This window comes from Papio anubis, chromosome 1, assembly GCF_008728515.1.
Source record: "Papio anubis isolate 15944 chromosome 1, Panubis1.0, whole genome shotgun sequence".
Lineage (NCBI taxonomy): Eukaryota > Metazoa > Chordata > Mammalia > Primates > Cercopithecidae > Papio > Papio anubis.
The window spans coordinates 169,433,851-169,458,846 of NC_044976.1; the positions used below are offsets into that span (position 1 = coordinate 169,433,851).

Sequence of the window (24,996 nt, forward strand, 5' to 3'; positions counted from 1 at the left end):
GGCTAAAGTGAAGTTACAAAATTACACTTCTATGCAAACGTCTGATTGGTTGCAAAAAGCAACCAATCAGAGGTACTTTCAATTTCCCCTCTGCCCCACAGAAAAGGTGGGGGTTCGCAAAGGGAGTAGCTTCCGGTTCTTTTGTTACTTAGGTATGGAAAGTTAGGGTTTTCCTTTCACTTTAGTTCTAGAAGTCAGCGTGAAACGCCTTAAGTTCCCTGCCTCCAGACTCTATTCTCCTGTCTCAATTCTACTCCCTACTTTTATGAGCTGGACTCACATGTAAGTGAGATCATGCAGTATTTGTCTTTCTGTGCTTGGCTTATTTCACTTAGCATAATGACCTCTGGATTCATCCATGTTGTTGCAAATGACAGAATTTCCCTTTTTAAAAAAGCCGATTTGTGTGTGTGTGTGTCTATGTCTATATATATATATCACATTTTAAAAATCAATTCATCTGTCGATGTGCAGTTCAGTTACAACTTAAAGTTATAAATGTACTGAGAAGTTTTAAAACCTAGGGGTACTAGTGCAACAAATTTAAATTTTTTTTAAACTGAAATAGAACAATATTTAAATAAATATCAATTCTTAGGGATAATCAGTACTCTTTTCTTGCTAAATGTAACGTTTTCCAACAAATATTTAATATTGCCTTATATGAGAGGATACTATGCCAGATTCTTGGGAGCAACCAAACCTATAAATTGTGATTTTTGTTTTTAAGCTCATTAAATATATGGTAGAAAGAACATGCATTTAAAAGGGTTAAAACTGTGTTTACTCAAGCATTTGTTTCAATATGTAGTTCTTAGAGCATCTGCATTAAATTCACCTAGGACACTTATTAAAAATGCAAGTTTCTTGTCTCCAATCTACACCAGTTGAATCTCAGTCTCTGGAGGGATGGTTTCGGAATTGGAAATGTTTTAAAGCACCCCAGGTGATTCCAGTGTTCACCAAAGTGCTAATAGCCTTGGGTTAGAGCAGTGAGAAATGGCCTCCAGCTGGAACTGTTTCATAGTCAAGGTTGTACTTCCCCTGGCCCTTAATTGGTGGTTTGGATCTTCAGAGGTTGAGATGAGAGCCGGGGATATTACAAAAGGATGCAGGATATGAACAGCGTGCCAACTTATCTTCTTTTGGAAGAGTGAGTATTTTGGTTTGAGTAATTTGTCTGACAAACAAATTTTGGTTTGTCTCAGGTGTGGTGTTTAAAAACTACTGGAAAATTAAGTTGGTGTCATTTTAAGAGTGTCCTTGGTTTCTTTCTATGGATAAAAAAGAAAAGTACTTTTTATACCTGTTAACAATAAACCCTCAAGATAATGAAGTAATTTTAGAGCTACTTGAGCACCTTTGCTTTCAGGAGCTTCTTTCCCATGTATATATACCATACATTTTGGCTATCTTTGGTTTTTCTTTGTTAAGATATTTAAAAGTAAATATTAAACATCCTACTTTTTATTCCAAATACTTCACTATACAGATCTAAGAAGAAAGAATGCTTTCTCGCATAACTTTAGTATCATTATCAAAACAACAAAATTAATACAGTTGGCTCATATTGTCTAGTACCCGGCACATATTCAAATTTCCACGCTTATCCTTATTGCTTGATACAGCTGCTTTAAAAAAAAAAAAAAACAAGATGTAATTAAGCACCACTTTGCATTTGCTTTTGAAGTTGCTTTAAATCTAGAACGCTACTTTCCCTGCCCAAGTTTTAATCTAGAACACTACTCTTTCTCCCTTCATTTTCTTTTTATCCCCTGTGTGGTAACTTTTGAATTACAACTAACAGAATCAAAGAGATTTTACCTCTTCCCCCACCCCTTTCATCCATTCATTTCATTCATCAGCTCCTTCCCCTTTTAGGGGATTATTTGTTGAGCCTCTTCTGTGTGCCACACGTTGCACTTAAAGCTGGACACGCAAGAGGATAACACGGTGTCTTCTCTATGATATGCCAGGAATTATTTTGAAGAAAACATTGTTCTTTGGATGAAAATACAAGTTTCAAAAATGTCATTAAAAAATACATGCACAGTTGCACACACATACCCACATGTTTAACAGATTGCAGCAAGTTTTTAAACAGCATATAAAGTGGTTTTTGTTTATTAAAACCCCATTTCTGGGTTTATAATACACAGCCATAACATTTCAGCTACAATCCTGTCCCAAGTGCTGGAAAGTGTCAGGAAGTTGAGAGATGTTCTTTTGCTCCTGGAATCTTATCAAGCTTGAGGAGAACAGCTAATTGAGGAAAGCTAGCAGAGGGAGAACTTTATTTTTGCCCTTAAATTATCTTGTTTATATGTTAAAACATTTTTACTGATGTTGAAGGGTGCTCTGGAATACCCTGCAGCCCTCATCAACTTACAGAATGGGAGAAATTTTTGCAATCTACCCATCTGACAAAGGACTAATATCCAGAATCTACAAAGAACTCAAACAAATTTACAAGAAACAAACAAACAACCCCATCAAAAAATGGGCACAGGATATGAACAGACACTTCTCAAAAGAAGACATTTATGCAGCCAACAGACACATGAAAAAAATTGCTCATCGTCACTGGTCATCAGAGAAATGCAAACTAGAATCACAATGAGATACCATCTCACACCTGTTAGAATGGCAATAATTAAAAAGTCAGGAAACAACAGATGCTGGAGAGGATGTAGAGAAATAGGAACGCTTTTACACAGTTGGTGGAACTGTAAACTAGTTCAACCATTGTGGAAGACGGTGTGGTGATGCTTCAAGGATCTAAAACTCGAAATATCATTTGACCCAGCAATCCCATTACTGGGTATATACCCAAAGGGTTATAAATCATGCTACTATAAAGACACATGCATACGTATGGTTATTGCGGCACTATTCACAATAGCAAAGACTTGGAACCAACCCAAATGTCCATCAATGATAGACTGGATTAAGAAAATGTGGCACATATACACCATGGAATACTATGCAGCCATAAAAAACGATGAGTTCATGTCCTTTGCAAGGACATGGATGAAGCTGGAAACCATCATTTTCAGCAAACTATCACAAGGAGAGAAAACCAAACACTGCCATGTTCTCACTCATAGGTGGGAATTGAACAATGAGATCACTTCGACACAGGGTGGGGAACATCACACACTGGGGCCTGTTGGAGGGTGGTGGATAGGGGAGGGATAGCATTAGGAGAAATACCTAATGTAAATGATGAGTTAATGGGTGCAGCAAACCAACATAGCACATGTATACCTATGTAACAAACCTGCACGTTGTGCACATGTACCCTAGAACTTAAAGTATAATTAAAAAAAAGAAAAAAAAAAAGATGTAAAACCACATCTGTGGACTTACATATCATCATTATAGGAGCAACTTTTCATTAAAACTTTAAGGATACTGAAAAAAAGAAAGGACCTGCCTTAATTAAACTTAGCACAGAAAATTACACATATTTCTTTCATTTCAGAAAATCCAGGAAGGTTCAATTACCCTAAGTAATATTGTCGAGAAGATCAATAATATTTAAAATGCTACTTTGGAAAATCACTTATTTATTCATCAAATCTAGATGCACTATTTCTTGGGTACAAGTCACTCTGCTTGGTACTGGGAATACAAAACATAGTGGTTTACGGTCTGCTGCAGGGAGTCAGGTGTGCAAATAGCAATCATTTATTTTGCTGTATTTATTTTTTGACCAATGATCATCTGCCTTTTGTTTAGTGAATTTCTCTCCTCATCCTCCTTCTATTTCTTTCTTTATTTTCCTAAGTATTGCTGATTTTGGACAACCGGTTAGTTTTGAAGAAGAGTTGGGAGAGGTACCAGAGAGGAAGGCGGGCTTGTGGTATAAAAATTCAGACAGATTTCTCCAAGTGTTTTCTTATACTGTTTCATATTTTAGGGTAGCAGGAAGGTCCCCTGGGGACTCTGCAAAGTCCACTATGTCACCCATATGTGTGTTTTTCCAAATGTGCATGCACAGGAGTGCTGAGATCTTTTCTTCTTTTCTAGCTGGTGCAGGACTGCTTGTTATTTATATTTTGTTTTCTATGCTGCCACTCTCACAGCAAAGGCAGATTTCTATATATTTCCTCTTTCAGTTCCCCCTTCCCGGCCACTTATTTGTGACACAAAGGCATCAGGGAGGCTCCCAATGCCTGTCCACCCACTGGAATCTTGCTATTGTAACAAGAGACCACTGTTTGACCTTTAAGGTGTGATGCAACTAGAGCAAGCCCTGCCCTGGACACTGTGCTGGGGCTCTGGTCAAATCTCCTACAAGCAGTCAATGCCCTAGTCCAATTTTCATTGTACTTCAGAACTCATCTTTATATATTTCCATTCAGGATTATGAGCTTTTGTTATGAAGATGTAGTGGTCTTTTCTTTTCTTTCCCTTGTTACTTTTGGAACATTTCTAAGAAGAGAAAAGAAGAGCCAGAGATGTTGGCTCAGCCTTCTTTTCCCAGAATTCTTTCAAAAGTGTTAAAATGTAGTCTTTGTGAGAGTGAGAGAAAGATGGAATGCTGAAAATTGTTGGTGATAGGAAATTAAAGTTTAAGATTTAAGAGGTGAAGGAATTTGAGATGGTGTCATGTTCTAATTTCATCTCCATTCTATCAGAGGTACAATGGAGATGAAAAATAATGGAGATGAACAAGTGAGGAGGCTGTAGAGCAGGGATTTTTACTCAATCATTCAGGTAAAAATGGAAGGATAATTGCAGCAATTGGGATTGGAGGAAAGATTGTGTATTATATAACAAAGTTTTCAGGTAATGTTCATTAACTGAAAGCTAAGTGGTGAAAGAATACAAATGCAAGCATTATAATGCTGTGTTTAAGAGAGAAGCTGCAGCCCATAGCAGCTTAAGAGACGAATCATTGTATAACAGATGTAGTGAGAAAGTGCAGGCTTAGGGTGGCAATGTCTGCATGCATCAGCAAGAGCTGGCTGGAATTTGAGAGGATAACAGATTACTGAAGGTGCATTTCTGTGTTAGAAGGGAAGGGATGGTTCCTGCTTTTACATGAGCCACAAGAGCATCAGCAGAATCTGGGCTCACGCTTTTCTAGGTATTTTTTATGATACATGGAAATTCTGCTAAATCCTGTGGGGGAATTTCTGATTCCATTAAATTTTCACAGTTGTATTTTTGCTGCTTCTTAATTAAGTAATAATAGAGTGTGAAGAAAAATGTACTGAAAAAAAGGATTGTGGCTGTTTCCTCCTCCTAATGGAATTGCTTAGTTTATCTCTGGGGAAGATGGTTCTTTTGTTAATAAAAGCATGGGGTAGGATTTGATACCATTTTTGCTTGAGAAATGCAAGGCTAAGGATGTAGTTTGGATGGAGTAGCTGGGAAGAAGACAGACACATACTGACAATATGAAGTTAGAGGTATTTGGAGTTACTATGAGTAAATGAGAAGATAGCATTTAAAAGAAAAGTCAAAATAGAGAGGAGGAGCTCTTAAAGAGTACGTCAGAAGGAAAAGACTTATGGACACATCTAGACAATGATGAACATGTCTGTGGCAGAAAAGTGATAACAAATATCTAGAAACAGTGATGACCTCTACTGAATTTGCAGTGTTTCCTTCCTATTCAATACTTCCCCGTCTGTTGCCATCAAGTTTCCGCTGAACATTTTTTTTTTTTTAATTTAAAATAGCTTGTGTTTCTTATAATTTGGGGAATTAAAGAAAAGATGTTGTATTGTTTATGACAAGATGCAGCTCTGTGTGGCGGAAAGCTTGAAAGAATGTGGCTTAAATATGGTGGGAAGCATGATTGTTTCTCACATAAAGAATTCCAGGGAAAAGTGGTCCATAGCAGGTATGGTGACTCTGTAGACAGTCATCAGGAACCCATGCTCCTTCTAGATCTCCACTCTGCCACCCTGAGGGCGAAGCTCTCATCCTTGTGGCTCCCCATGTAGTCACTCCCACAGAGCTTCTCAGCTGCATTCCAGGGGTTAAGACAGAGAAATGGAAGAATAATATATTTTTTCTTTCCGAATGAGGCTTTCTGGAAGTTCCACAGAACACTTCCATTTATGCAGAACTTTACACACATCTTACTGGCCAATACTTAGAGATAAAGACAATCGGAACACGTAGACTTTCAGCTGACTGCAATTTATGAAGGTCAAAATTAGGACTCTATTATTTTGAGAGATAAGGTAGGAATGTGAACTTGAAAGGTGACAATGTGCCTCTGCCACAGAAAGATGCAATCCAGCATGGAGGGACATGGTGGGCCAAATGGGAACTGTGGCTGGGTGAGCTGGACAGCAGCAGGAAACCAAGCTGTGGAGTGGACTGACTGAGAAAATCAACCCCACTCCAGCCCTAACCCCTCAACCCCGCCCTTGAGAATGTTCAGGAATTTATTGGAGGACACTGGTACAATTGCTATAGGATACACAAGGGCTCAAGCCATTCTTCTTGAATATTCTTTTTGATCTCAGTAAGACTTACCTGTATCCAGGGGGCAGACATATGAATCATGGGCTAGGAAGTCCTTTTGTCCATTTCTTAGACTATGACAACTTAGATTTTACTTCACTCTCAGAACTCCTTTTTCCACCCACCCATCCCACCTCCGATTTATACGTCTATATTCTGTCATCTGAAACATCTGTTTTGGTAAAAATATCTGATTAGGTACCTTTTAAAGTATTTCTAGCAAACACCATCTCTTTTTTATTAAACAAATATATGTTATATGAATTCAGGATTATTGCCAGCACCTCGGCCAGTTATATAAGTGTTGATCTGTGAACCAAAATTCTGATTTGTGTTGTTGATACCCTATTTATATGCTTTGCTTGGGCTATTCTGGATAAATACGAAGGGATCATCAGGGTTTGTGTTAAGGTCTCTACATGGTTAAGATTCCCAGAGGAAGGAGAAAAATGTGCAAAGATTATTGTCTCAGGCTCCTAAACCGTGCTGCAAGAAGACAAAAGAAAAAAACTCTCTCTGAGGAGGGAAAAAGTAAAATACATGTTTTTCAATTTGGGCCACGACAACAAAAATTGGTGTACATGGCGGGTTGCCAGTACAATATTGGTGCAAAAGTCCCTCAGGGCTACTTCCACAAGACGTGTTCTGCAGTCTTGACAAAACGGTGGGAAAAGAGAGGGGTCCATAGATTTTTAATTTTATTGTGATCAGATATGTTTCAAACCTTTTGCAACAAAATGTGAGGCCTAGTTTTTTTTGACTGGCATAAATTGTACATTAATGGTAAAATAACATTTAAAATTAAATAAATTTATTTATGGATCTAATAGAAATCATAGTTAAAGGTAAATTTTGCTCAGCAAAATCAGGAATTATCAAAACTTTTGGTTTTAGAGCCCCCTTTATACTCTGAAACTCTACTAAAGATATCAGAAAATGTATGTATTTATATTTACAATAATAGAAATTAAAATGTTTAAAAAATTTTATATAATTTATTTAAAAACCAATAATAATCGCATTACATACTAGCTTAAATAATATCTTTTAATGAAATGATTCTATTTTTCAAATAAAAGTTTAGCGAGAAGAATGGCAGTGTTTTACATTTTTGCAAATCTCCTTAATATTGGGTCTAATAGAGAATTGCTGAATTATTGTAACTGCTTCTGCATCCAATCTTTTTTGATATGTTGCTCTGTTCGAAGTAAATGAAGAAACTCCAGTCTTGCATACATGTATATAGTTTAAAATGGAGGAATATTTTAATAGCTTTTAAAGATAGCTGTGAATAGTCTTCTTTGGAACTACATCCAAACATTGCTGTAGTAGTTTCTTCAAGGTTAATTGTAATGTAGAATCTGAAACTATCTCAATACACTCCTTATGACATTAAAATCCACTGATCTATTGTGTAATGTGAATGTTGATTTTGTAATATGATGCATTGAACACTTAGAGAATATTGTTATGCTGAGTTATACAGATCTTCCAAATGTTGATGAATTTCATTACACAATATCAAAAAATTTCATTCATTAATATCACTATCAAAATTCATCAGGCAACCCTTTAAGTATTGGAAAGCTGTCAAGCTAATGGAAGCGTTCACTTGAAGCTTAAATTGTGCTTTTGGCAATAAATACTGTCAGTTGTTTTCCTTAAGTAACAGGCTCATTTTGTTCATTTTTGAGGAAATGTCTGCCAAATATCCAAGTCTGAATAACCACATTTATCTACAAGTTTTTATTTTCAGTAAAAATTGTTTCACAAAATAGCAGCTAGTTCAGCTCATAACCTAATTGCACAGTTTTTTTTTCTCACAACAATCATACTTCAGTATGCAACAGCAGGGCCTTATGTATACTTTCCATTTTGTTACACAGAATGGTGACAAGATAAGTACTCAAGGGTCCAGATTTAATAACACTAATACTTTTTGCTTTTGCTGTGTCACCAAGGACATTCTTTTTTTTTTTTTTTTGAGGTGGAGTTTCACTCTTGTTGCCCAGGCTGGAGTGCAATGGTGCAACCTCAGCTCACTGCAACCTCCACCTCCCAGGTTCAAGTGATTCTCCTACCTCAGCCTCCCGAGTAGCTGGGATTACAGGCAGCTGCCACCATGCCTGGCAAATTTTTTTATTTTTGGCAGAGATGAGGTTTCGTCATATTGGCCAGGCTGGTCTCGAACTCCTGGCCTACCAAAGTGCTGGGATTACAGGCCTGAGCCACGACACCTGGCCAAGGACATTCTTAAGTGAAAGTGGATGTATTGGCAGTGAGGAAAGTAATAAAGAAACTAATATGAAACCACTATACAGTTGGTACCACTGCGTTGATTCATCTTAAAATGCCAGCTGTTGAACTCATCATTGTTTTGCACATTCAGTGTAAATCTCAACACAGTGAAAACAGCAAATAATCTTATTATTAAAATGCCTCTGAGTTTGCTGACCCCCTAAAATTGTCTTGGGGGACTCCCAGGGGTCTGCAGACCATGTTTTGAGAACTGCTAAAGTGTTCGAAGGTATGATTCCATATAACCAGATACCACTGGATTTTAGTGTTCAGTTCTTTTTTCAAACTCCTTGAAAGTTAATACAACATAAATTAATTTTTCTGTTCTTAATCGCAATCAAATAAATAGTTTACTGAGCAAACTTATTTTGGTAATTGAAAATGTCTACTGGTGACAAAATGGTTGAATATTATGTCTTCCCTGCTAATCCTCTTCTTTGAAGAATATAAATTATAGAGCAGCAGAAAGCAGATGATACTCTCTGAGTTCTATCTTGAAAGATGATGGGTTAAGGAAAAAAATGCTGTTAATATATTATTTAAAATTATATCTGAATAACTCACATTTTCTTCAATGACTTTTGATCTCTTATTTTTTAAGAATGTATTTCAGTCATTCATTATAACTATTAAGCCTCATTATCCAGTAAGATAGATTATTTCCATGCAGTGAGTATACATTACATATAGTCGGAATTGATTTTTTTTCCTTCTAGTTATCTGTGTTTCCCTTTTACTAGCCACAGGGCACAATTTTATTGGAGCGTCCATGGAGCTGTCTTTCAACTTCCTTTGTTCACCTTCTCTTCTCTCCTGGAAACTTCACTTGCCTTTCATTCTTCTTTGAAGTGGTCAGCTTCTTTCTGCCTCTTAGGTTTTCTCTCTCCTCAAGTGTGTTTGCAGAGCATACCCCAATCAACCGAGTCCTTTCCTGCCTAAGTAAAAATAAGCCTACAGACCTTTATTTACTTTTTGATATTCACTGAAAGTCTACATCGGAGATATGAAACATTACACAGTCAGCTATCTCACTGCATCTTTCTTCTCCCCTGTTGGAGCTGAGTTGTTCCTGTTCCATACGTTTTCTCACCTCCTTGGGGTGCCGTCACTTTCTCCCTTGCATTGCTGGTCTGTGCTTCCTTTCTCTTTCATTTTAGATTCTCACGGTCTAGCTCTTGAACGTTTTATTTTTTTAATCACATATTTAATCATAATTCATTTTTTCCCATCTGCTATGGACTGAATGTTGAACCCCACTCCCAAATTCATATGTTGAAGCCCTAATCCCCAAGGTGATAGTATTCAGAGATGCAGTCTTTGGGAGGTATTTAGGGTTAGATAAGGTCATAAGGATGGGGATCTCATGATGGGGTTAAAAAGAAAGACCAGAGAATTTGCTGTTCCTCACTCTTAGCCATCTGAGGACACAGCAAGAGGATGACTCTCTGTAACCTAAGGAGAGAGCCTTCCCCCAAAAGTAACCATGCTAGCAGGCTGATCGCAGACTTCCAGCCTTCAGAAGTATGAGAAATAAATACCTGTTGTTTAATCCACCAAGTCTATGGTATTTTGTTATGGCAGCCTGGGCTGACTGAGACATCATCTATCTGGAAAACGCTTTTCCAATCTGTCAGTTCGACTGCCTACTTTTCCCGTGTCCATACTTGATTGAGCTGCTGAGCAAATCTCACATTTCCAAATGACTGGTGATACAATCTATTTCTACTCATCTTCAGCACTATCTAGCAGCCCTTGTAATTAGAATGTCGTTAGAATGAGAGAAATTAGTGGCTATTTTGATCCTTTTCTACTCTCTTCATATTTATCTCTGTTTCCTGGTCCATTCTCAGAGCAGAGAACAGCTTCTACTTTATTGGAGGAACTGTAAATAAACATATGGTATGGAAAATCTGGACTCTTATCTTTGCCTCTATCACATTCTGACCGGGCGATGTTGGAAAAACTATCTTCTCTGAGGTATTTTTTTTCATCTGCAAACTGGGGAGGTATCAGTGTCAATATCACAGAAAATTCTGAGTATTAGATAAACTCTAATCACACTGATTGGGACATAAAATATAATAAATTATTATTGATTGCTACGTTTGTTTATATTAAAAAATTGAAACCCTTTTAGGGGAATTCTCTTAAATTCTTGCCACTGTACCTTTAAATTTTTCTATATTTATGTTTATTTTTTAACTTTCTCCTTCTATTATAGTGCAATAAGAGTCCTTCCTCAACTTGAACACTTATTCTGCAGCCGTGCTATGCCTTCACAAGGTATTTGCTCTGTTACTTTTACCCATTACCTCCTCTCTTCTTCATCTTCTTCCTCAACTGGAGCCTTCCCCTTAACCTTTAGATCTGTACAGGGTGGCTGATATTTTAATGTAAAGCTATTTGTTTCCAACTCCCATTATTCTATCTTGTTCTTTTTCTTAGACCCACCAATCCTCCTTCATCTGGCTAATGGTTCATCATTAAAGATTCTCTTTAGTTGTCACTTTCTCTAGAAATACTTCTGTAATTCCTGCAATTTGGCCTGGATGACTTTCTACTGCGGTTCCTTAGAAAACTGCTCCTTCCTGTTAAAGCATGTATCATGCTGGAGTTGCCTCATTGCTTGCTGGTGTCTCCAAAAATATTGCAAACTCTTTCAGAGTCAGGAACCTGTATTTATCTCATTTACTATCATATATTCAACACTGCGCACAGTGCTTGGGATATACTAGCATTCAGTAACCATTTATTAACTGTGTAAAGAGAAACAGATAAAGCTTATGAAACACAAGTAAGGAAGTTGAAAACGTTGGGGATATTTAAAAATCATGATTTTGACTACTTGCTAACTTACATATTACTCCAGAGCTCTGTTAGAATTTGTAAGATATATTATAAAAGTTAGCGAAATAGAGACCTGGCAGTGGAAAGGCCTAATGCTAATCCTATGTCAAATATAATTTGAGTAATTAAGTGGTCAGTGCAATTTTAAACTTGCTGAATTGCTTCTGCGTTTCTATCTGCAGTCAGGCTTATTTCTTCCAGCGTGATAATGGTGAAAGGATTTGTGCAAAGACTTTTTTTCTTATTTCCAAATAATCCACAATAATATTTTTAAATTCCCCATACTCCAAATGGAACTCACCTTACTTATAAAGGGAATTTGGGATGTTCTGAGTATGATGCAGAATATATTGATGATGTTAAAATGTTGGACCGTTGAAAGAGGCGATAAGCCAAACTGTCCCACTCCTTTTGTGATGGAAATGGGAAGAGCTTCTGACAGGGAGCATCTTGAAGAACACAGTGTACTACTTTGATTCATAAGATTTTATGAAAGCTATGCTCTCTGAGTTAAATTATATTGCCTGACTTCTAGGACACAGAGGGTACCCTGTGACCAATAAACTGTTTTAACATTTTTTCAGTCATGGTCTCTGCTTCCGTTTTAAAATTACACCAGTCACAAAGAGCCATGATGACTATCATAAAAAAAAAGTGGTGGGCTGATAGTTATATGTAGCCGCAAACAAATAGCTCTCCCTGTTTTTGTACATGGGGCTAGACCTTAATTATTAAAACTTTCCATCATATAAATCTTAGCAACCTCAAAGTTAAGGAAAGTTTTTCCTCCTGGGAGGAAGTATTGATATAGACATTAGAGGGGAAAAAAGAGAAATACTATAGCTTGATCAGGACCCATGAAATGCTCTCTTACTCAAGTGAGTCATTTGCAATTCAGTGACCCACATTCTAGTTTCATCCTAATCTTCATCTCCACCAGATACTCTGATAATATCACCTGTCTATCCTCCTACATGCAGGTCTTTTCTCCACCTCCTTTTGAGAATAACGGAGGAAAGAAAGAGAGATGTAATTCTCCTTATTGTGCTGTGTGTGGGAAAGTTGCGGAGGCACAACAGATAAAAACCAAAAAGGCTGGACCGATGACCATTGTCTTAGGGTACTTCCTTACAGTTCTCTGGTCTGACTTAATAAAAAATCATGGGAATATTATTTTTAATATTATCCTATTTATGATAATATATAAAAGAATGACATGTTATAATACTTCTCTAACACTTTTTCTGAACTTAATACTTTTGCTGATTAATCAATGCAAGTTTTAGCTAAAGTTCTTAATTTGCAATCCACAGATTGGGATGTGATTGTATCCCTGTAGGTAGCATTGGTTTTTGTTTGTATACAGGTTCACTTTCCTTGGGACACTTTACTGGATTGCCCAAGGAATTCAAGATTTGGAAAATGTTAAGTATTATTTATATCTCTTCATAAAGATTTATAAATATTGCTACAGATAAAGATATAGCTAGAACTCTGTGAACTGTATATTATATAGATACAGTATATAGAGTATCTATCAATTATAGATGTGTGTATATGTCTATGTACGTGTGTGTACAGATATAAATACTTTGGTACATATATGCTTATAATATCTAGACACATGCATATACTATCTATCAATATATAAAATTGTTGACATTTGGAGATGATCAAGAGTTTTACTGAAAAAGATCCTGAATATGTTGAACATTTTTCTTGTAAGGAAACACAGATCAGAATAATTTTATACAGGGATCACTAGGATGAGAAATTGCTTAGGGAAAGAAAAAGAGATACAGAAATAACTTGCAGTAAAGTCAAAGCACATGAAAGAAAGAATAAAATCAAGACCTTTTGTATAATGTCAATCATCTTATACTTTTCTTTGAATTTTCTTCTTGGTTTGATTTTACTAAAATGACTACCAATGAATGGCCATGCCAATATTAACAATGAATGAACTAAACATAAATAATCAATTTAATTACTGTCTTCTCATCACTCACCATGGACACATGTTCATTTGGAATAAAATCAGGACAAAACTAACTGAGATTTATGCGATTTCTAGAATTAATACCCCCCACTACAACAAATACATAGAGAAAATCCTGAGAATATAGTTATTCTCTGCTAGAAGAGGGCAGAGAAAAATCTACCATATTTTTATCATGAAAAATTTACTGATGAGTTCCACAAACAGTGTTGAGGGCCTAAGATGTGACAGCGGAGTGCAAATTTTTTACAGATGCCTTAATTTTTTTTTTTTTTTTGACTGTGCTTTGGATTTGTCACCTCTGTGGCTAGACAAGATAGAAATGTCCCAGGTATTCACCAATTTTACTCTCTATTTAGTTGGGGAAATGTTGTGTTGAACAATCCAGAGAATATATACTTTCAAAGGGTCTCTAAGCACAGTTTGTTCACAGTCAGTGATGCACTTGAGCCAGCAAGTGTTTAATTTCTAACTTAATAAAATTACCAAAATGTGGATCTTAAAATAGAGAGGTATTTAAGAAATGTCTCTTTGGGGAGTGATTGCTATCAACCGCACGTAAAGCACAATTGGATATTGCAATAGTACTTACTGTAAGAGAGCATCTGTTCCTGGGCCTATTAATCCTCTTGCTTATAAAAACCATCCACCCCTGAGTGCAAAGAGGAGAGTGGGGGTGGCAGAGCTCACTGCTGGAATCCTCAGGCGGGGAGGGCGCGGGCCATTGAGAGCATCCCTTAAAGCCACTTTAAGGCACTAAAGTCCAGCATCTGTTTGCTAATATTGTGTTTTCACTCTGCCAGGCCATGTCCAGTTTATCCAATCTAATGTAGATAATGAACATGAAATCTTTAGGGTGGCTAAGGACATATCCTAATGAATAAAAGAACCTTAGAAGGGGAAATGATGATCATGGATGAAGCAGTGTTCTTTGAATCACTAGACTAAATAAATTGGACATGACATAATAGCTTCCTGTTTTTGCCAGAGACTCACTCTGGCTCCTTAGAGAGAAATTCAATCATTTCTGTTTCGGTCAACTCTTTATCAGCTGTTAAACTATTTGATGAATAGCTCCAGCGAATATCCCGGGGCCTGGAATTTTTATGAATAGCTTAAGGTGCTTGTCTATATAACAGAAGAATTTAGAATGTTTTGGCTAAGCATATTTTCCTTGCCAAATCTTGTATCCAAAATTAATTGTAATCAACTGATGTGCCTAACTGGTGTCTTTTGAGAGTTGCCTTCATTTTCATTTTTATATTGCAGTGGACTAATAACAATGAAAACACATTGGTGGTGAAGAACGCCACCAGTTTCCATAAAGCTGAATCATCCTCTTTTAAGTAGATGATTCTTTTTAAAAATGAGGATAATCTTCTGAAGTTCCAATTAGGTTCCCATTTAAATAAGAGTAAAATAATAAGTAGTTCTTACACAGTGCTTATTATCTGCTGAAGTTCTAAATGCTTTACATATGCTAATTCGTTTAATCTTTCACGAAAACTCTAGTCACAAAAACTCTATGAGGTAGATAAAATTAGTATCTCTGTTTTACAGATGAGGAAACAGATCAGAGAGGTTTAGAAACATATCCAAGATCACAGAGCTATCAGGTAGTGAAGTTATGATTTGAATTATAAAGCCTATGCTTTTTAACATGATGTTAGTACTTCCTCTCAAAAATTTATAATACCAGTTAGGACTATTTAGTGTTGCTGATGTACTATCTGGTAGTAGAAAGGCTAAGTTGGAAAATATTAATGTCATTACTAAATAGAGGAATTAGCACTGAAATCCAGTGATACTTAACCTTGTTGATCATTTCCAATTAAAGATGTTTAATGCACATGACCTTATGCTTTTTTAAGGCTGCAAGGAACAGAGATAGGTTTGGTTACAGTGTGCAGTGAGGGTTTTGATGAAGGAAGAACAAGAAATAGACTGAAAAGCTACATAGGCCCTACACTGAGAATGTAATTGTAATTCTGTAGTCACGCCTTGTGAGAAGTGGAACTTGGTTCAGCATTCAGCATTACTCTGGTAATAACCTGGTTATCTTGTGTTGCCTCCAGGACGATGAGTCCATCATTCTCTTTTCTTGAGCTCTGCTAGTTAATGCCTTTGTCTCTGTTTTAACTGCTTTTCCTTCTGCTGCTGCTAGCTGACTGTCTTTATATGTTTCATATTCCAACTCCCTGAGAGAGGGTATTTGTTTTAGTTGAATTGTCACCATCCAGTCTAAGGGCATTTCTTATGAACAGAATCCTGTGACAGTCCCCTGTGGATGGCTGCCTTAGGATCCAACATCCATTCCTGCATCAGACAGTTGTGGCCAAGATTGACAACTGATGCCTTAGAAATTCCTGGGGCTAATTCTCTCAGAAGAAAGCCAAGGGCAGTTAGACATTCAGTGTATTATGTCAAAATTGTACTTACATATATTTTCCCCCAAATTACATAAATGCTGACCAGCCTAATAGCTTTTCTCAATTAAGCTTGATATCAATTATAATTAATAAAGTTCCTGTTTAAAATAAAGGAAAGTAGTGTTTTCTAAACACATCATTAAGGTAAAATGATTAGCTAAGTATTAAATCTGAAGAAATATTCTACAGTATGTATGAATGTAAACCTACACAGCTAACTTCCTAATCCTCACCCTTATTTTCTTACAAAGATTTAAGAACAGAGAGCAGATGTGTCTCTCATTGAAGAACTAGAAGTTTTATGTTGAAGTAAATTCTTTCACATAAGCCTTAAATTATTCAATTCTGTTGCTACTGGCTTCCTTTTATTTGGCTGTTAAAAAAAGAAAGAAAGAATTACTCTCAAGTTCTAGGGCACTACATGTCTTTCAAATTTTAAAGATTGCCAGTTCAAGTAATAAGATACATTAAACAGAAAGGATTCAGTCCCTGCGGATGGCTAGGTGTCCTCCTGTGTGTATTATTGCCTTAACTTAGTGATGGCACTTCCTGATGGATTATTCACCTAAGCTTCTCTCACTAGCAGGCATCTTGTATCTCCCTGTATTTTTGTGACAGTTTAATATGGCAGACCTCCAAACTGATCCTCATGTAGTAAGGAAAATGATCAGTTGGGAAAAGAGGAGAAAACTAAAATGGGAATAAAAATGAGTTGTGGTTAGCTGGAGTTTTCTCAGAAAACTGAGATACCCAGGTCAGATTTTTTTTTTTAAACTTTTCTTTCTTTTGTTAAAATTTGGTATGTTTTGAAGTAACAAGTCTTCATTGATTTACTTCTTCTTTAATCTTTACTTGATGGATGGATTCCAAGCTCAATATGCCACTTCTCTTTTGTTACAAAGAATTTTATTTTATGTTTGCCATTAAAAAATGTCTTCAGTACACTTTACCTGAATGCAAAACTGTGTTGTGCATTTTTCCCCCTACTGATCTCTGGAAATGTGTTGTGAATTGTCTATTGTACTAAATTCTGGCTGAACTTTGGTTCCAAGTAGCTTAGAGACAGCTCTGTGCTGCTCATTAGTGGAGATGTTTTTAAGCCCATGGTGGCAGGTAACGGAGAGGCTCGCGAAATATAAGAAATAGAATCAACCTGGATTAGGAGTTGGGAGTGCACCACTAAATCGCACCGCAAGTTGAGGTGGGTCGCTTAACCCCTTAACCCTCAATGTCTTCATTGGTAAAAGGGATAGATTTGTCTTTGTCCTCAGAGGTGGTTGTGAGTTTGAAACCTTAGTACCAACTATTGGGGACATGATGCCATTTCTGGGCCATTTGAAAATACTGTTTTTATTAGTTGAATATAATTCCCTAAGAAAACTCTAGTAGCTGAATAATGCATTGTTGGGAGAGAAATCTTCCAGTAAAACAGCTAGCATAGAGATAATTTATCTTGAATTTACCCGTGATACCACAGAATATCAGACTTTTATAGACAGAAAGGATTTTTGTAGCTAAGTATATGCAGATTTTTATCTTAGATGCCATGGAGTTTTCATGTAGTTTCCCGAGAGACCCCACGGATGTTATGGAAAAAAGGGGATTGGATGTTTTCCTTCTCCATTTTAAAAAATAGAATTCAACATTTTTTTCCCCAATTCTGTGTCTCCAAAAGATTTCAAATGAAGTATTTTGCCAAAGCATATGTGAAGATCACCAATCATACATCACGAATCATATTCAACGTCCTCATTTACAGAATAAACTGATCTCCAAATCTGCCCCTCAATTAGGCAAGTCTGTCATTTTAATTGACAAAAGAACTGTAGCATTTTCAAAAAATTTGCTTAAGATCCTAGAGTGGTGTTTTTCAACCTTAGCCGCACATTGGAATCACCTTGAGAGATTTAGAAATCTCAATGCCCAGGTGGCTTCCAGGCCAATTATATCAAGTCTCCACAGGTGATTCCAATGTGCAGCCAAAGTTGGAAACCACTGGCTTGGCAGGAGGGAGAGGTGACTTTGACTTAAGTTGGTAGGAAAGTGTTTATGGAGAAAGTGGTTTCTGAGTAGGATTTGAAAGATGCGCTGAATTTTGTTCAGAAAAAACATGGAAGCATTTAGAGTGATATAATAATACTGGTTTCAGAGACTAAAGAGTAGTTAATGTAGAGAGAGAGCGAATCAGAAGTATAGGATGACATTACGAATCAGAAATAAATTTAAATTTCAAATTCTGGCCCTATTATCTACTACCTGTATAAAGGTGGCCAAGTTACCTAATCTCTACATCTTTTTATTTCCATCTATAAAATGAGAAATACAAGCACCCACTGATAAGGTTTAATAAAGGTCAAATGAAAACAGTCATAGAAAACACTTCCCTCAATGTCAGATAATAGAAAGTGCTCAATATACGGCTAATACCAAAAGATTTTTTACCAGCTGAGTATCATTGAAAGTTAAGGAGAGCCACTAATGGAATTAAAGCATTTAGAGTCAGACTGTGGGAGCCTTGAATGCCAAGATAAGCAGATTTTTCTTTTCCCTTTTCTTTTCTCTCTCATTGAAGCCTGTTTTTGAGCACAAGGCCAAAGCAACCAAAGGAGTATGTTGAGATTTGTGCAATCGCAGTGTGCAGGAATGATGGAAGAGAGCAGAAAGTAGAGGCTGGGAAACCAGAGAGGGAAGGTGTACAGTAGCCTAGGAATGGACTCCTGAGTTATAAGAGTTGAGATCTGTGAGGAAAATTTGTAGATGAGATATTGTTCAAGAAAGTTCAAGTAGAAGACAGTAACTGGCAGTAGGGAAATCTGAATGAAAGAAAAAAGTCAGTGACTTTAAGATAGAAATAGTGACAGAGGAGCCCAAACCCAGTTCAGATGAAGAGACAAGGCGTTCATTATAGACCTTTTAAGTCTGAGGTTGGGGCAGAACTGTTAAAAAGAAGGAGAGCGCAGAGTGGAAATGTCATGTGAACCTCAGGGGGAGGGTCAGGCATGACAAGAGAGTTTGATAACACTCACAGTCATAGGCATTATGATTGATGGGGTGAGAGTACAATCCCACAGGATAATTGGAAAGTCAGAGGAACACAAAAATCATTCATATTTCACAGGTGGCTCAAAATTTGCCTTTTACAACCTTCCGTTTCATTCTCTCTTCCGCTTTCCTGCCATTTAATTTCTTAATCACTCTTTTCCAAAACCCATTTGTTGTTTCAGTCCCTCTGGAATGACACTCACTATTTCTAATTTTCTTCTATACAACTGAGATTTTGCATATTTTATTTCTCGTGACTAAAATGTTCTTCTACTCTTTTTCTCTTGGGATACTCTTCTAGGTCCTTCAAAACTGAGGTAATATTTTTTTCATCTTCTTTATAGCTTTCTCTAATTTTACCAGTAATATTCTTTTTTTTATTAACACTTCGTGTATATTTTTACAATTACATAAGTTAAAGCATGATTTCATGTTTAGTTTGTCTCTCCAACTAGATAGTAAGTTACCCCTAATATGTTAATTGGTTTATAATCACAGATGTTTGACAGACTTATTGAATAAATGAATGAGTATTTCTCTCACATCTGTGTCAATACTCATGCTCTAAGTCTCTAGGGTGTCATCTGAAAATGTATGCAAGTGTTTTGTTTTCTAATAAAGGCTGACAAATACTGCTGGTATTTGACACATAAGACCCAGGAATGCTAACTATTCTGCAATGTATGAGACACTGCTTCACAGTGAATAATTATTTCTTTCTAAATGTCAAAAATGGATCACTGGGAATGCTGATCTAAGGAATGGTAAGTAGCTACTACCAAGTAAGGCAATTGAAGTGGGCAAAGTCTTCCTCAGTTGACAGCATAGTCTGGTATATCCCTACTTGAGAGGCAGAAACAGGTATGCAGTAGTTTCTAAGTACTCTGGGCAAGAGAGAAAAACATTGGGGGTAAGGAGTGATAAAGTTTTAAATGAGTTCTGCTCTTGATACTATTATTAAATGACACCAGTAAGGTCTTTTTTACTCTAAAATGTAAATTACACAATTTGATTAAACATTGGAAAAGATTGTACTGCAGATCTCACAATAATCAACTGCTTGTTTAAATTCTGAGCCTCTTGACAGTTGCCAGAAGAAGCAGTCAGTATAATTTTTTAACATCCTCAGGATAGTGAAAAGTCCTTCAGAAGTGTTTTCTAATTAAAATTGTTTAGATTCCTTCTGAAATATAATTATTTAATATATTTGTGTTGTAACAAAATTGTATTGAATCAATGTCAGATGATCCCAAGAGCCAAAAAAAAAAAGAAAAAAAAAGAAAAAAAAATGTTTTCTGTTTTATGAATCATCTTAATTTGCAAAGAGTCATAGGATTATTCCAAAGAATTTCATTGTCCTTTCACAGAGTTGTTTACCCAGTACCCCGTCAGACCTGCATATTTACTAAGTGGCTTTCTATGGGGCTATTTCCTATTCATTTATTATGCATCTTCCCAAGTTCAAGGCAAAGGTTGCCCCCACAGTGAAGTCATTTAGTAAAAACACAGTATGAGCCAAAGCAGCCTGTTTCTAAGAAGTCTGTTATTTGGCCTCTCACGGAAAGAGGGAACTGTTCTCAAGAGCACTATAAGAAGTGGGACATGCAGTCGGTGGTCCACTCTTGTGTGTCATAGGATTTCTGAGTCGTGAGTGCAGAGAAATGATCTACCTCCTAGCAGTGCTGAACCATTGTTGCTGTGGCACTCCAGAAAATTCATTGAGAAAAACAATTCATTGTATAACTTTTTTCCAGGAACTGCTTCTAAAACTTTCTCAAACAGATGATATCATTCAGCTGGTCACCAAAAGGTGACTTTTTAAAAAAATCTGATACAAAGATAATAAAGATGCAGACATTGTTCTCAGTTTTGGAAAGGGTAATGTAACAATACTTTGTGTCTATATCTCAGCCCTAGGCCTGCCTTCAAAACACATACTAGAAACTAAGCCCCTTAAAAATGTCCACTTATTATTTGTTTTGTAAACCTAGTGGCGAATGATATTTATGATCCCAATATAATGCTTAAGAAATAATTGTTGAACAGATGCTGGAGTATAGTATTTTTAAAATTTTATTTTACTTTAAGTTCTGGGATACATGTGCAGAATGTGCAGGTTTGTTACATAGTTATATACGTGCCATGGTGGTTTGCTGCACCTACTTGACCCATTCTCTAGGTTTCCTCCCCTCACCCCCCAACCCCCAACAGGCCCTGGTGTGTATTGTTCACCTTCCTGTGTCCAAGTGTTCTCATTGTTCAATTCCCACTTATGAGTGAGAACATGCGGTATTTTGTTTTCTGTTCCTGTGTTAGTTTGCTGAGGATGATGGCTTCCAGCTTCAACCATGTCCCTGCAAAGGATATGATCTCATTCCTTTTTATGGCTGCCTAGTATTCCATGGTGTATATGTGCCACATTTTCTTTATCCAGTCTATCATTGATGGGCATTTGGGTTGGTTCCAAGTCTTTGCTATTGTAAATGGTGCTGCAATAAACATACGTGTGCATGTGTCCTTATAGTAGAATTATTTATAATCCTTTGGGCATATACCCAGTAATGGGCTTGCTGGATCAAATGTTATTTCTGGTTCTAGATTCTTGAGGAATTGCCACACTGTCTTCCACAATGGTTGAATTAATTTACATTCCCACCAACAGTGTAAAAGTGTTTCTACTTCTCCACAGTCTCACCAGCATCTATTGTTTCTTGACTTTTTAATAATCACTACTCTGACTGGTGTGAGATGGTATCTCACTGTAGTTTTGATTTGCATTTCTCTAATGATCAGTCAAATGTTGAGCTTTTTTTCATATGTTCAATGGTTGCATAAATGTATTCTTTCAAGAAGTGTCTGTTCATATCCTTTGCCCACTTTTTGATGGGGTTATTTGTTTTTTTCTTGTAAATTTTTTAAAGTTCCTTGTAGATTCTGGATATAGTATTTTTAAAGTTTTCTGCAGCAAATTAAAAAAAATATTTACCAGGACAGTGTCATATGAAAAGAAACCACAAGGTGGCACCAGAGTACGTAAAGTTACTGTATTTACTGTTATTCTAAGACAATGATAGGATAACGTTCTTTTAAAGGATGTTTTTAGATTTTCATGTAAATGACGTAAAAACAGGATTAACATTTTAAATTTCAAATGTTTTCTGGATCTGGGTACTATTTTGCTGTCAAATGTGAGAACACACTGGGTAAGCATTTTAGATGACAAAACTGAGGAGAAAGTCAGAAATGGAGGGCCGAAGAAGGGATGTGTGATCATAGCATTCCAGAGGCTGATGAAAATGACTACTTTGCTCTAAACAACACAAAATCCATGTATGTATCTATTGACATGTGTGTATATGTATGTATATACATACATCCATTAATTGTGTACATTGATTTTACAAATACGTTTTACATATATTATGTATAACATGTATGTCATGTATAAAACATAGCATTATCTGTAATATATGCTATATGTAATGTTATCTATATATCATATAGCATACACACACATGCACCCACACAAAGCAGTAGATCATTTTCCTCAAAGGAAGCTCGCTGGGTTATTTTGTGACTCCATGCCTTTCCTAGAATTGCTCCCTGTCTCACATTCCTGTTCAGAGGCCATTCAAAAATTCCTTCCTTAGTAAAGCACTTCCTGACACCTGCCCAGGGAAAACCTATTACTTGCTCTATAGTTTGTGCCCCATTGTTTCCTTACCTAGTTTTATATCAGCATCTATGCCTTTTCAGTGGAACTATTTATTTTCTAACCTGCCATATTTTATTTAATTGTACATCCTTTGAGGAAAGAACTGTGTCTTGTTTGCTTTTGCGTCTGAGAACCTGGCACATAATGGGAATCTAAGAAATGTTTCATGAATGAATGTCAGGCATTTCATACTGACAGAGCAGAATGAAAAAAAAAAAGCCATACAGAACACAGAATGTACTTTAAATAATGGTCCCAAAGTGAACATTTTCTGGCTAATATCGTTATCAATCACATTTAATCAATAACAGTGAGTATAAAATCATAATTAAATTGCTAATATCACGAATGTGAATATTATCATTAAATGGTTACTATTCTTCCTATTCCTTGGGGTGTGGAGTAAAATAAACTAATTTTAACAGACATGAAGGTTAGAGAGATAAACATTATTTTAACCATTTTGCATATTAACATTAACTTGTACTTGCATAACTCTCCACCTCATTCACTGCATCTATAAACTGAATGAAATAAAACTAGACTCAACACTGATCCTTCCATATGCTGGTTGGCACTGCCTCATCAGCTAGAAGTTTAAGTTTTTTGAAACCCCTGTTTACAAACCTTCTGCTTATTTCCAAATAATGCTGCAATGCTAACATCTGAGCCAACAAGACTTACTTTTCAAGAACCAAATGCTCAGCTAAATAAAGATACAGTATCTTGGAGTTATGTGAGTTAATGAATACTTTTGTGAGTAGTTTAGTTTCTTTGAAGGAAAAATGTTTCAGATAAACACATTTGTATTGTATAAAATTGGAATAATATTTTCAATGGCAACATTGTAACAAACAGTATTTAAATTTCCATTGTAAAGCTAGAAAATGGAATTGACTAAGATCTCATTTCTGCTATATATCAATATGCTAAAATAACACATACACACACTCATACATGCCCACACTTTCTATCTCCACTAATTAAGGTCTTAAATGAGTTGAGATTAAAGACAGGTAATGATACTGCATTCTGACCAAACACAAAGTCTCCCATGATGTTCACTGGACAAACTGAGAGGCAACATAGAATCTGGGCACTGCAGCTCTAACTCTGCCATTTTCATGGACTTTTCCAGGTTTTCTCAGACTTAAAAAGTGAGCTATTTAACACTGAAAATCTAGAAGAGATATGGACATTTTCTGTGTCTTCAAAAGTGATGCTTGTTCTTCCCAGGAATGTGAGAAAAATTATTTCTCCTTCATAATGTATGTAGATTTTGTAGAAAGAAATTTAAAAATATAGATAGTAGAATCTTAAATCTATGCATATGAACCATTGCTCTAAACACGGACAACACTAACTGCCACACATTTATTCACTGCAGAAACAATCCCATGCATACTCTCCTCTCTGTCTCTCTATTTCCTCTCTCATCCGGGAACATACATACGTATTTTGGTTATTTCTTCCATAGTTTATGTACTCTTTTAAAATCCAGTTTTCTGTGCATGAGTTATGTATCACTTTGATGAATCATTTCCACAAACCTTTAGCAATACAAATCTATTTCTCTTATTAACAAAGTGTTTCAGATACCTTACTTCCAGAATAGAGGACAAATGAGTGATTTGTGAAAGTTCCCTCTATTTCATGGCACTACATTTTGTCCTCTCTGCCTATACCTTTGGCTGGTTCTCTGATTAATACAATGTTAGGCACTCAGTGGCCAATTATTGAAAGTTTGATTAATGAATAAATGCACCATTTGCCCAGTTGTTGAATTAAAGACTTTGAGATGAGAGTTGTCAAATATATGTGTTTTGACTTCTTACATTGTTTACAGAAATCTCAAAGTATGGGTTATTTTATATATTCTTTTCATGTTTATTCAGTGCCTAGCAGAATTTTCTTACCCAAAGAATGTATAATAATGCTGTCTTTATAATTTCTAATCCTATAATTGTGTTTGAATGGTGACTCTATCATTTATTAGCTGTATTAATCTTTTTTTTTTCAGGCTGGTTTCCCTTTGTAAAATGCAGAGAATAATAACTGGTTAATAGATTTCTCTAGAAGATTAAATGAAATTATATGATAAAAACTGTTAACAAACTTTATCCAGTCATTTATTGCTGCTTAATAAACCACTTCTAAAATTTAATGGAATAAAATGA

The 24,996-nt window shown here is 36.1% G+C and overlaps 1 long non-coding RNA gene across 2 annotated transcripts in view; it reads right to left on the bottom strand.

Annotated features, from left to right (window-relative positions):
* Positions 1-1,191: 1,191 nt before the first annotated feature.
* Positions 1,192-24,996, bottom strand: part of LOC108582853 — a 29,570-nt gene continuing 5,765 nt past the window's right edge. The window contains exons 3-4 of one of the 2 annotated variants that reach the window (XR_001896734.3): positions 5,824-5,982; positions 1,192-1,274 (exon numbers count right to left, since the gene is read on the bottom strand). This is a non-coding gene — a long non-coding RNA (uncharacterized LOC108582853). The remainder of the gene's footprint in view (positions 1,275-5,823; positions 5,983-24,996) is intronic. The other variant, XR_001896735.3, reaches the window with a different exon arrangement.